Source organism: Mizuhopecten yessoensis, unplaced genomic scaffold, assembly GCF_002113885.1.
Source record: "Mizuhopecten yessoensis strain PY_sf001 unplaced genomic scaffold, ASM211388v2 scaffold6163, whole genome shotgun sequence".
In the NCBI taxonomy this organism is placed as follows: Eukaryota; Metazoa; Mollusca; class Bivalvia; order Pectinida; family Pectinidae; genus Mizuhopecten; species Mizuhopecten yessoensis.
The window spans coordinates 374,595-387,253 of record NW_018406412.1 but is presented as its reverse complement, the minus strand read 5'-3'; the positions used below and the strand labels follow the sequence as shown (position 1 = coordinate 387,253).

The 12,659-nt window shown below is 33.9% G+C and overlaps 2 non-coding genes across 2 annotated transcripts; one reads left to right on the top strand and one right to left on the bottom strand.

The window, feature by feature from the left end:
* The first annotated feature begins 584 nt into the window (after window positions 1-584).
* Trnat-ugu lies at window positions 585-657 on the top strand. The gene has a single exon. It is a non-coding gene; the product is annotated as a tRNA-Thr (tRNA).
* A 7,408-nt stretch (window positions 658-8,065) lies between these two features.
* Window positions 8,066-8,138, bottom strand: Trnat-ugu. The gene has a single exon. It is a non-coding gene; the product is annotated as a tRNA-Thr (tRNA).
* Window positions 8,139-12,659: the final 4,521 nt, after the last annotated feature.

Here is a 12,659-nt window from a genome sequence, read left to right as displayed (position 1 = left end):
TAGAAAACAAATCATGTGACATACGTATTTAAGTATAATTGATTAGCACTTGTGATGCGCTCGGCGTTTTTATTATTGATATAAATCAATGTTTCTGAGATTCGGTGACATCTTTGATTTGCACTGTATCTGTCACAAAAGTCAATATTGCTGTTGTGTTCTTTTCAGCAATAAATACATTGCAAACAAAGGGTGTTAATTATCATCAAATAAAATATTCGTAAATTTTTACAATAATAATTACAATTGGGTGCATCTGGAAGTCATACAGGAAATAATCCTTCCCTTTGCTAGAAATATATTAGTCCTAAATAACTGCCTTTCTCCTTTTAATTGTTTGATGGGGCGTAGATATTTCCAATCAATTACAAAATATGAATACAAGAAAATAAATGAATAAAAAAAGGAGGTAGTAATTGAATAGCACAAAATAGCAATATCTATTTGTTAGGAGAGAGACAGAAAAAATAAAAGATATCACTTCAATACTAGAACATTGATTTCCATTAATATCAAAAGACCCGCGGGTCACAACTGTTAGTCAATAACACTAAGTAAGTTAAAGATAAGTCTATGTACATATCGCCTCCATAGCTCAGTGGTTAGAGCACTGGTCTTGTAAACCAGGGGTCGTGAGTTCAATTCTCACTGGAGGCTTGAAATTATATTGTTTGTATATCACCAGTGTCTTCCTATATTTTGTTACAATGTTACAAATGTCGGCATGTTGTTTTCCTTCTGGTTCAACTATTTCTATAAAGTCGTATAAGGTTATTCTTCGCTTTTTGTCTTGGCATGGAACCTTTTCCTAAGCGAGAAAGGTTATTGCTTCAGTCCCCTAACCGAGATAATTCAAAGTTCTTTAAAATAGCACGTAGTGTTTCTGCTTGACTGATGAACGTTAGCATACAAATGTGATTGCATCTATAAAATTTTGTATTCATTGACCAAAAATAAATATACTGCTTCATACAGCTGTTTCGTCTCTCGATAACTCATCGATGCTGTTAGGAGCCAGGAAGTGGAAATTCGAATTTGTCGAAACCAGCTTTAAAACAGAATGAGGATCAGTGTGAAATGGTTGGCGCTGGTGTCTGGTTGGAATAGTGTGACTATTGTGGAAGCTCCAAGATGCGGATTTCGTAGTATGATGCCACCTAATAGTATCATTGTATAGTTCAAACATTGTAAACACAGAGCAACCTTACATCAACGTAGCTCTTGGAAGGATTTGGATAAGGATTGACTTTCATTTTGACGGCGTATACGGTAGTATGAACGCAGTTAGTATCGAACATATTCTTTATGGAGCGTTAACGTGTTAGCGGTTGTATTATTCTTGCGATTTGAATACGTATTGTCCTAAATTATAATTGTGCCAATTGAAGTTCAATAATGACACATGCATCGATGGTGTAACGGTTAGCATGGTTGCCTTCCAAGTAGTCGACTTCCGGCCGACGCACATTAATTTTGTTGATTTTAATTCATTTATTTAGAAAAATGCTCATCAATACTGTTGTTTGTCATTCTCATGTGTTCGATTTGATGTCGTCAAAGTCATTCCAATGTTTTAAAGAGACACCACACGAGAAGCATTTAATTCAATCGTCAAAGCTGCCTAAGAAAACATCTGTTACAGGCGAGTTGATATGGAAGCTAACGAAGGATTTCTGGCCAATTGGCAAAAGTATCCGCACAATTACAACATTTAACCAGGGATTGGTGACGTGGATATACCCCTGGTAAAAGATGACGAACACTGCAGCTGTCTGTGACGTTGTCCACAGGTGTTGTAACGTCGATATATCCCAGTTGTCTGTGACACTGTCCAAAGGTACTAACTTTCGTCAAAGACACAAATTAAATGTAGATCCTCGGACACAGCCAGGATCCTCTCCAAAAACTCTAACCAAACACTTCCTTTCCTTCTTCTCTTGAATGAACTGCCACCTTGTCCTTAACTTTTAATACGTTGATTTCTTAATTAGGTGAAGCCTTAATTAACAATCCCTTCGATTGGGAAAGATTCTGCTGACTGTTGACAGCTGCTGCTTTCTTCAATTTTGATGGTGTCAATCTGAACGTTAGATGAGAGTAATATAGTTCTGTAACATCTCTCCCTGTTATATAGGGAGTGTATAACGAGGTAAAGGAGGTCAAAATGAGATATAGATGGAGGAATAGGAGGTATCGAAAGCATGTATAGGATGTATGTCGGAGGTAACAGGGTAGGAAAGTATAGGAGTGTTTCATACCCTTATTATATAACTACTGATTTAGAAGGTATATCGTAATCAAATATTTTTACATAAATTCTGTGTAAGGTTTCTAGTTGATTACAAACCGTTTGTACATTTCTTATATACATTCGGTACAAGCGTACTATTATTACCTAAATAGTTTGTTATTTCATAATGACATATTCCAACTTTTGAATTGGAGGAGTTCAATTGTGCCTTTAGGGGTGAATGAGGTTAGCACGGATATTTTCAAAATCAATTTTCTGCGAAAAAAATATAATTCTCTGCGCAACATTGTTTTACCGATTTCTCACGTTCAGTCCCTAATTCACTATAACAGTTCTTTTTAGCGCCTTTCGTGGTTTGAATACACATTTCACTAAATTATGATTGCGCCTATTGAGATTTCTGTTTATTGTTTTCCATTGCATTTTTAGCGGGTTTGCCAATTCATCCATGCTCAATCTGTCACAATTTGAAAATGCGCTAAAATTTGAGTGCATCAAAATAAACTTACGCTCACGATTAAAGTCCTGCACCCACTACGACACAGGCGTCGGTGGTGTAACGGTCATCATGCAGTCGATCCGGATTCGACTCCCGGCCGACGCACGCTATTTTTGTTGATTTTAATTAACTTTTCAGAGAGATATTTGCTCATATGTATTTTGTTATTTCGCTCCGAAAGGGAAAACAAAGTGCAATGAATAGTCCAACGCAACCCCACACTACCCACACCAAAGTTAAAACGCAAAATCGGAACACCTATCGTATAGCGTAGTACATAACGTAGTAATCCATACTGCTCGACATGTCGTTAATTAAGATCAAGAAAAGTGGTATGCACTGTCTCTGTCACAATAAGTCAATGTTGCTGTTGTGTTCTTTTCAGCAATAAATTCATTGCTAACAAAGATAGTTGATTATCATCAATTAACATATTTAAACAAAAATTACAGGATAATTACAATTAGGTGCATCTGGAAGTCATACAGGAAATAATCCTTCCCTTTGCTAGAAATATATTAGTCCTAAATAACTGCCTTTCTCCTTTTAATTGTTTGATGGGGCGTAGATATCTCCAATCAATTACAAAATATGAATACAAGAAAATAAATGAATACAGAAAAAGGAGGTAGTAAATTCGTATGGGAATTATATTTGATGTTGAGTAACACAAAATAGCAATATCTATTTGTAAGGAGAGAGTCGGAAGAGTTAAAAAAATGCCACCTCCACACTAGAACATTGATTTCCATTAATATCAAAAGACCCGCGGGTCACAGCTGTTAGTCAATAATGATTAGTAAATTAAAGATAACATTAAATCCATAACGCCTCTATAGCTCAGTGGTTAGAGCACTGATTAAAAAAAAGAAAAAAAAGAGCACTGGTCTTGTAAACCAGGGGCCGTGAGTTCAATTCTCAGTGGAGGCTTGAATTTATTTTTTGTATATCACCAGTGCATATTTCATGTGTCTTACTACAAAATGATTGTTTTGATATTTTATGGAAATTTTGAAGACACACAAGTCAATATATCTAGAAATTTAACGCTGTTGTACAGGACATATTAGTCGGTGTTGGTTAGCTATTGGTTAGGGTGTAATTACTACCGTAAACTATGTTGTATATTATATGATAAATAAGGTTAATAACTTATACATCGCAAACAAGTTTATGTGAGGTCTAGAACCAGCCAAGATAGTCATCATGTCATGAATAACGATTGGTGTCGTTCAAACTTGAATGAAAGTGTTTTGTTACGTTTTCCGGCGGTACGTTGAGTCCTCGATCCGAATGAAATGAAGTATTTCGAATATAGCCTATAATTGTTAATACTCATAACACCATGCTATATTTGACGACAACTGGTAGAAAGAGGTGGTATTAAATAAAAGCAGTTGATTACAATAAGATTAAAAAATGCCTGAACAAACGACAATATTCTCTTCTCTATGGTATCCAATATAGGATTACAAAATACGAATACAAAAACTGTATTTCCCAGCGACATAGGCACTGACCCATGTTTATTTACAATCATCATGATTAATAAACACAATTACACAATAATGTACATCTCACACACCAACATATAACTCCTAACCTATTAATCTCAATATAAAAAAAAAAACATTTAAAAAATTAAAAAATAATAATGCACGTGTGCTTCTTGTTACCTGAATGACACGTATAGGTAACAAACCATACCATTTGCACGTGCAAATACCACCAATAGCGCTAATTCCTACCGTCAACCGGTTGAAATTGTATTTCTCTTCTCTATGGTATCCAAAAGGATAAACAACACGAATACAAAAACTGTATTTCCCAGCGACATAGGCACTGACCGATGAACTCAAAGAACGGGAAAATAACCCGAAACTATTAAAAATAGAAAAAAATCCAAGATACGCACACCAACTGTCACATTTCTATTATTATAAATTCAAATGCTGAGAAACACTTAAACGTTCGTCAAATTGTCTTTAACATAACCATCCTTCGCGGTCTCCGATCGCCACCTCCCATGCCGTTTAAGCTGCAGCTGAAGTCCCACCTGACCGAAAACTGAGTAATCCAAAACGTTTGATGTCGGGCACAAAATCTGAAAATGTCTCAATAAAATGTTCCCTGAACCGCGAATAGGACATCAGTTTATTAGCTTTCCTTAACACATACTTATCACCTTTTCTCGTAACATTACAAAAAACGTATTCCTTGGAATCATCACTATAACCAGACAATTTTGCATAAATTTCAAAATTACACACTGGACACAACCGCGACTCCGTCCTGCTCAGAAGAATCCATGCGCCAAATCTGTATACGTCTTTTTTCGACTGTTCCACGAAAGTTTCTAAATGTGTTGTGCGTATCTGGATATCACATCTTCGTAAAGCTAACACCTCTGCACTCCTCATAAAACCTGAGTATGCAAACAAACACATTGTTAAAATTCTTTCTTTGAATATATAAATTGTTATTATCAAACAATTTACCGTATACATTATTCAAATTGACACTGTGATTGGTTCCTTCCTCCTAATAGGTTTCTCTAACAATCGTTTAGCTCCCCCAAAAAAAATCACTAATAAAGAATCTGTAGGCGATGTTTTACCTACAATATTGTGTGCCCATTTAATACCGTGTAACGCATCTGTTATACTACCAATATTACTGTTATTTCTAACTAAATAGGATAAATATATACATAACATAAACGGTTTTGTCGGAAAGATATCATGTTCCTCAAAACCATTTTGACTCGCCCATTTTTTCCCTCGCAAAAAAACGATGACAATATTTCCTAATGGTACTGTCTGCTTTACACCCCTGTAACAATTGTGGAACCATCAACGCAAAGTCTTTGAGATGATCCGGTAACATATCGTACTCATCTTTCAAAGCATGTGTCACTAAACGTAAAAAACAGAAAAACAAATACCACAATAATTATCTATCAGAACACAAACTGTACAAGCTCAACAACAACGTTTTAATTTCAAACTCAACATACTGCACAACAATTATATATGCACGGCATATGATATGTATTCCCGTTTTTCTTGTTAAACAGTTTTCGTTGGAAATCCGAATTTAACAGCAATTAACCGCTAAGCATATGTATTGTAAAAACAAAACAAAATTTCACCGGAATTAGAGCAGTACATATATCCTGCTTATCATCGATTCACTCACCGAAAACCTGTATTAAACAGACTGCAAATTATATTGAAAACCATTCTCACCGAAAATCGGTAACCGGTAATCAACAGTTATCATAACTGCTAATCATCTGAAACCATTGTCACCGAAAATCGGTACAGCAGAATATATAAACTGCTATACTAGTCAATAGAAAGAGAAAGAAAGGAGAGGGAATCGTGTAAAACGATTCCCTCTCCGAAAAAAAGGTATTAAATAATTATCATCTTGCTAATCATATTGAAAATTTCTCACCGAAAACCGGTAAAGCAGTAAATATAAACTGCTCATTAAACCAATCGTTTAACACGATTCTCTAATCAACAACTGGTATCACAATAGAATAAAATGCTAATCGCATTGCAAATTTCTCACCGAAAGCCGGTATAGCAATTCTTGCCCACATAACGATATGTACAAATATACAAAGTATGTACCAAACTATACAAGCAGATATATATCTACCGAAAATCATAACGTACCGCAAGCATCGGATGATAAATCGACATTCCCAAACATACCTTTCCTTGATCTGGATGGTTTGTAAAAACGTTTTTCTGTTTGTATAAACCTGTATTCCTTAATACCTGCTATGAAATGTTGTCCGTCTGGACACACACAGGGCCAAAACCTACCAGACTTCCAAAAAGGAATTATAAGCGTGTCATACGCATTACACATTTGCATATACCTAACTTTCGAAATGAGGTACACTTGTGGAATAAACCAACCATTTATCCATGTCCAACTTGCTGAAAAATCATCAATACCTTTAGAACCTGGATTCCAATACCTAAAATAAAATGTAGATACCTTCCTCTTATACCAGGAAGCAAACCAAACCACATCAAATGGACCCCAAATATCATCAAACAGCTGAAAAACACTTTCAGTCACACCCCAATCGTCAACATCGACAATTTTACTGATAAAAACAGCACACACATTTTCCTCCCTGGGAACCCATTCCATTTCTAACGATACATGATTTTCTAACATAAGCACAAACATATCAAGTGCTATATTTTGCAAACATGATTTCATACTGCCCTTCTCTACAATCGTCACCACACCCTGAGCTAGGCCTATCAGGAATATCACAGAGATGCTGGCAAGTGTCAACGGTGACATAACATAATCCGAAGTGGATTAAGACTGTTTCAAAACAGCTTTGAGTATACATAAAGACAAATATTTCAGTCGGAAGTAATCAAAGCACTAAGAAAACCATAAAACACACATGCGAAAATTTGGTTTAAAATATGTCAAAGATATATATTTACCATCGTATGGCATTGCCTCTCGATAACCCTACCAAACTCAGTTGGCATTCATATAGACTATGAATGTCATGGACCAATTTTTGACGGCATTATTGTTACGTTGGATATCAACGACTCTCACCGGGCGATGGCTGTTCTATTCATTGAAAAAGCATTCACGATGCATATATTATTTGAACTAAATTCTGAATAACAATACATATAATTTATTTTTTATGCGATGAACAGATTCCAAAAAAATGTAAACATAAGGACTAAACTGCTTTTCAGTTGGCATTCATAATGCCTATGAATGCTAACTGAAAGTATTTCAATCCTTATATTTACAATTTTTGGAATCTGCTCATCTCATAAAAAAGAAGAAACATTTATTATTATTGAGCATTTAGTTCAAATAATGTATGCATCATGTATGCTTGTTTAATGAAAAGTCATCGCCCGATGAGGGTCGGTGACATCTAACGTAACAATAATGACGTCATAATAATGATGATGCCATCAAAAATCGGTCCATGGTATTTATAGCCTATATGAATGCCAACTGTACCGTTTGCCATGGAAGATATATTTTCACCTCAATCACAATTCACTGTTTGTATTTTCCTCCTTAACCCAATATAGTACAGACTGTTCTGATGAATGTTGTTCATGGTATGTTTTCACTTGTTTATAACTTTGAAACAAAACGCAATACAAAAATTCCTACACTCGGACTTAAACTACGACAAAACAGTTTGTATAATAAACCAGCTGTGAAAAACCTTACTGATGTAATGTGTTATAATCCTAATGTTAAAGATTTATAATTTCATTAAAAATATATTTCAAAGCCTCCAGTGAGGATCGAACTCACGACCCCTGGTTTACAAGACCAGTGCTCTAACCACTGAGCTATGCAGACGACTTAGAAAACAAATCATGTGACTTTTTTTTTAAAAGTATAATTGATTAGCAGCTGTGATGAGCACGGCGGTTCTACTATTGATATTAATCAATGTTTCTGAGATTCGGTGACATCTTTGATTTGCACTGTCTGTCAGTGTCACTATAAGTCAATATTGCTGTTGTGATATTTTCACCAATAAATACATTGCTAACAAAGATAGAGAAAAATCTTGTCTATCGTTCATATTCCTACATCTGTATTTAAAAAAAACCAGAAATATATATATAAATATATATGAAATGCGTTACAATGCTGTAAATCAGATTTTGGTTAAGCAAGTGTTAGTTCACTCTAATTAGCATAATCAAGATATCGACCTTCATATCAGAGAAAGGTTTAGCGTATTTCTTTTTGATAACCCGATGGCGACCATGGAACTTGTCCAAAGTCTTCATCATCTTGCACCGTTGCATTAAGAGCTTATCCAGTACACACATTCTTCGGATTCTCATATTTATCAACACTAGCACAAACTTACATACTTATTTCCGTCTATTTTTACATTTCACCATTTTATTACCCACATATACGCATCCATCCATGTGTCTGACATATATGTCTCCATCATTCAGTGCTACGTCTCGTGCAAAAATAGAACACATATCCACCTTCATCACATATGATATATATCTTCTGAATGCAAGAAACTCATTCAAACCATTTAAACTTAACTTCTGGTTTTTTCTGGAAACAGTATATATATAATATTTCATATACAAAATAATATAGTTAATGGGCATAGGAGCATTTTCAGTAATTCCAAAAAGTATTGTTTCCAACGTGAAATCAATGATTTTCTTTATTTTGCTTAATAATCTCTCTTTTAAATCTTGCCATAGCTTTAAGGACTGTGGAAATTCCCAGAATAGATGTTCTGTATTTTCTATTTGTATTTTACATATATTACAGATATTGTCATTTGACATCCCAATAGTGTTTAAATAGTTTTAATTGGGAGGATACAATTTTGTAATCTGTATTGAAACCATTGCAGTGTTGTGTCTTTTGAAACTTTAAAGACAATACTATATGAACTTTTCCAATTCATATTTCTTAAATTTTCTTTCAATACTCATTTTCTTTCAGCTGTATTTACTAATTTAATTTTACTATTCAATATGTCATACATGTCTTTACAACGTTTTTTTCCCTTTATGATAATACAAATATGACTTGGTATGAAGGGTCTCTCCAAAGTTGTTTCTGCAGTTAAGTTATAATTTAATTGTTTACAACATTTCCTAAGAGACTGGCATATACTATGATAAATCAAGAAGTTTCCAGAGTTTATATTGTATTTCAGTTTAAAATTTACAAAAGTTAAAAAAACATTATTTTGCTCTAATAGATCACAAACATTTTTAACACCCCGATCAAACAATTTTCGGACAAAAATAGACTTTTTGCCAATACCAAAACGTGGGTTATACCAGATTGGGAGAGTTAAGAACTGCTTAAAAGATTTTACTTGTGTTACTTCTGAAACATTTACCCATGCCTTAAAAACATCCTTGCAAAACATATTACTAGTCTTAAATTTTTAATAAAATCAATTCCCATATCCGATATATTTTCTACTGAAAAGTGCTCTGCTTCAAAAATATGTATCCAGCTTTTCACATTATCTTTCAGTAATCTTCGTATCCAAGTGGACTTCAAACTGAAAATGAAATTATTGATGTTAATCATTTTAAGGCCGCCACTTTCATACTTTTGGATTATAGTATTTCGTTTAATTTTGTCAACAGGAGATTGCCAAATGAAGTTAAAAAAAATTGTGTTCAGCTGCTGAATAAGTGCTGGTTGGTGTAGGAATTGCAATGAACAGATGATTAAGTTTTGGTATAATTATTGATTTCAATACTACAATACGACCAATAGGGGTTAAAATCCTACGTGACCGTTGGGTTATACTGTTATTTACATTTTTTAGGGCTTTCACATAATTCAAGCTTATAATCTATTCTAAGATAACTGAAAAATGAATACCTAGCAAATAAAATTTTGTTTCCCCCCATTTTAATTTCCATCTATGATGGTAGACATTTGCGCTGAATTTCTTGCTGCCAATCCAAATAACTTTTGTTTTATCATTATTAACTTTTAGACCTGACATTTAACCAAAACAATCTAAAGTATTTTAAGCTTCATTGAATGAGTTTCTAGATCCATCTAAAATTATTAAGGTATCATTTGCAAACTGTGAGAGTTTATAATCCTTATGTTTTATTTGTATACCTTTGATATTTTTTTTATTGTTTTTGACCAAAATTGCTAATATTTCAGCTACTAGTAAGGACAGACACGGGGAGAGTTGATCACCTTGTCGACATCCTCTTTGTATATCAAAAAAATCAGACAGTATACAATTTTGTGTTATTGCAGAAAAAGTATTTTTATATAAAGTTTTGATCAATTTCTTAATGCTTTCACCAAAATTAAAAAAAATCAATTACCTTGTATAAAAAATTCCATGAAACAGAATCAAAAACGTTTTTAAAATCAATGAATATTAGAAGTCCAGGTATATTGTTTAATTCAGTATAATTCATAATATCATTAATAAGTCTAGTGTTTTCACCAATATATCTACCACTTAAAAAACATGCTCGGAAATAATATGGTCTACCCAAGATTCAAAGATCTAACAATAAAAAAAAAAAAAAAATACCTAAAAGAATTTAAAAAACTCACTTGTATAGCCATCAGAACCAGGTGATTTAAAGTTTTCATGTTTTTGTAAAGCAAAAAGCAGTTCTGTTTCTGTTAATTCTCCTTCAAGGTTTGAACGTTGATCATCAGTTAATTTAACAAACTCTAGACCATTTAACACATTATTTAGATTAGCATTTTCTATGTTATCAGAGTACGATCAACATATAGCTGTTTGTAAAAATTCGTTGTTTCTGCACTTCACCATTATCTTTTTCAATTTTAACTATAGTTTTGTTCACATAATTATAAGTTTCTAAATTACAAAAATGTTTTGATGGTTTTTCGCCCTCATCTAGCCAAGTTACATTTGAACGAATCATGTGTCCTTTCATTTTATTTATTCTAATATTCTCTATCGCCATCTTCTTTTGTTCATATGCCTCTAAATTTGATGCCCATGTATTGTTACCTTCAAGTTGTTCTAAATCATATAGCAATTCTTTTTCTCTTTTATCCCTTTCTTTTTTTTCTAAATGATGAATATGATATGGTAATTCCTCTTATCTCCATTATAAATGTTGCTAAAAATAATTGATCATCAATACATAGTACAAGTTCTGAATCTGTTACATTTGTCATTATTATAAATAGGTGAACAGTATTGTTGTTTTACCTTGTCTATTGTTTCTTTAACTTTTTGTACATATTATTGTTCATATAAAAGACTATTATTAAATTTCCATAGGCCCCTTCCTTTTACAAAATTACTGATTTTTATTTCTAATGAGATAATTGAATGGTCTGACCTATAACCTATATACAAATTAAACCTGGTTTAATGTAATTTATGAATGTCCTAGTAATACTTTGTTTTTTATTATGTTTCAATATCATGAATTTTAAAGTACTGTATTAGTTGTATCTATGGTTGATATGAGCGGACGCTGACCATTAGTAGGAGGTGAGAAGGTCAAAAGTCGTATGAATTTGTGGCTATTTTTAGCACCCGATATAAGAACGGGCACTAGCTGACCCTAGGGCACAAGCCTGCTGAAGATGATGAAGGAACAAGGTGTGTACCTTCTTTTCACATCCTGATCTAATTTTGAAAAATATCTGAAAGTGAATTTTATTATGTATTGTTTACGTGTAATATTTTCTAAATTTGATTTAATGGCGAACGTGGTGGTTATTTGACATAGTTTTGTCAAACGCCTTGACCGCGCGCTCGTAGGTTCATGGACGAACCTCGGTTTTCATGATGACCCTTCAAACATTGTAGTATCGTTTGTAGCTAAAAGCGGGGGTAGATTACCCGATGTTTATGCCCGTGAAGTGATTGATCGTTTACGGGAAAAAATTGCGAATTTAGTTTTATTGCAAATTGGTGTCAATGATTTAGATTGTGTACGGATCGAGGACGCCAAAGATTCTATCGTGAACAATTTACTGTCCATTGTCGAGTGGCTCGCCTCGGGACTATCAGTAGTCCGGATCGGAATATTACAGCTGTTTTATCGTCGTAGTACGAGACACGTTTCAGTTCATAAGTATAATGAGGCCGTGGACTACGTTAATTCCGCTTTGAAAGCGAAATGTTCAACATTGAACTTCTGTTTTTTCTGGCGCCATAAAGGCTTAAAAGATGGCGTCTTTCCTCATCTTTCTTACGACGGGGTTCATTTGAACACCACGGGCATGCGAAGATACATTCTCTCGGTCAGAGGAGCTGCCTTATATGGATTACGAAACGCCAGTGGGCGTGTCTAAACTTTCCGTATATGGTAAGACATGAATATGTTATTTCAGGATGTTTACAAT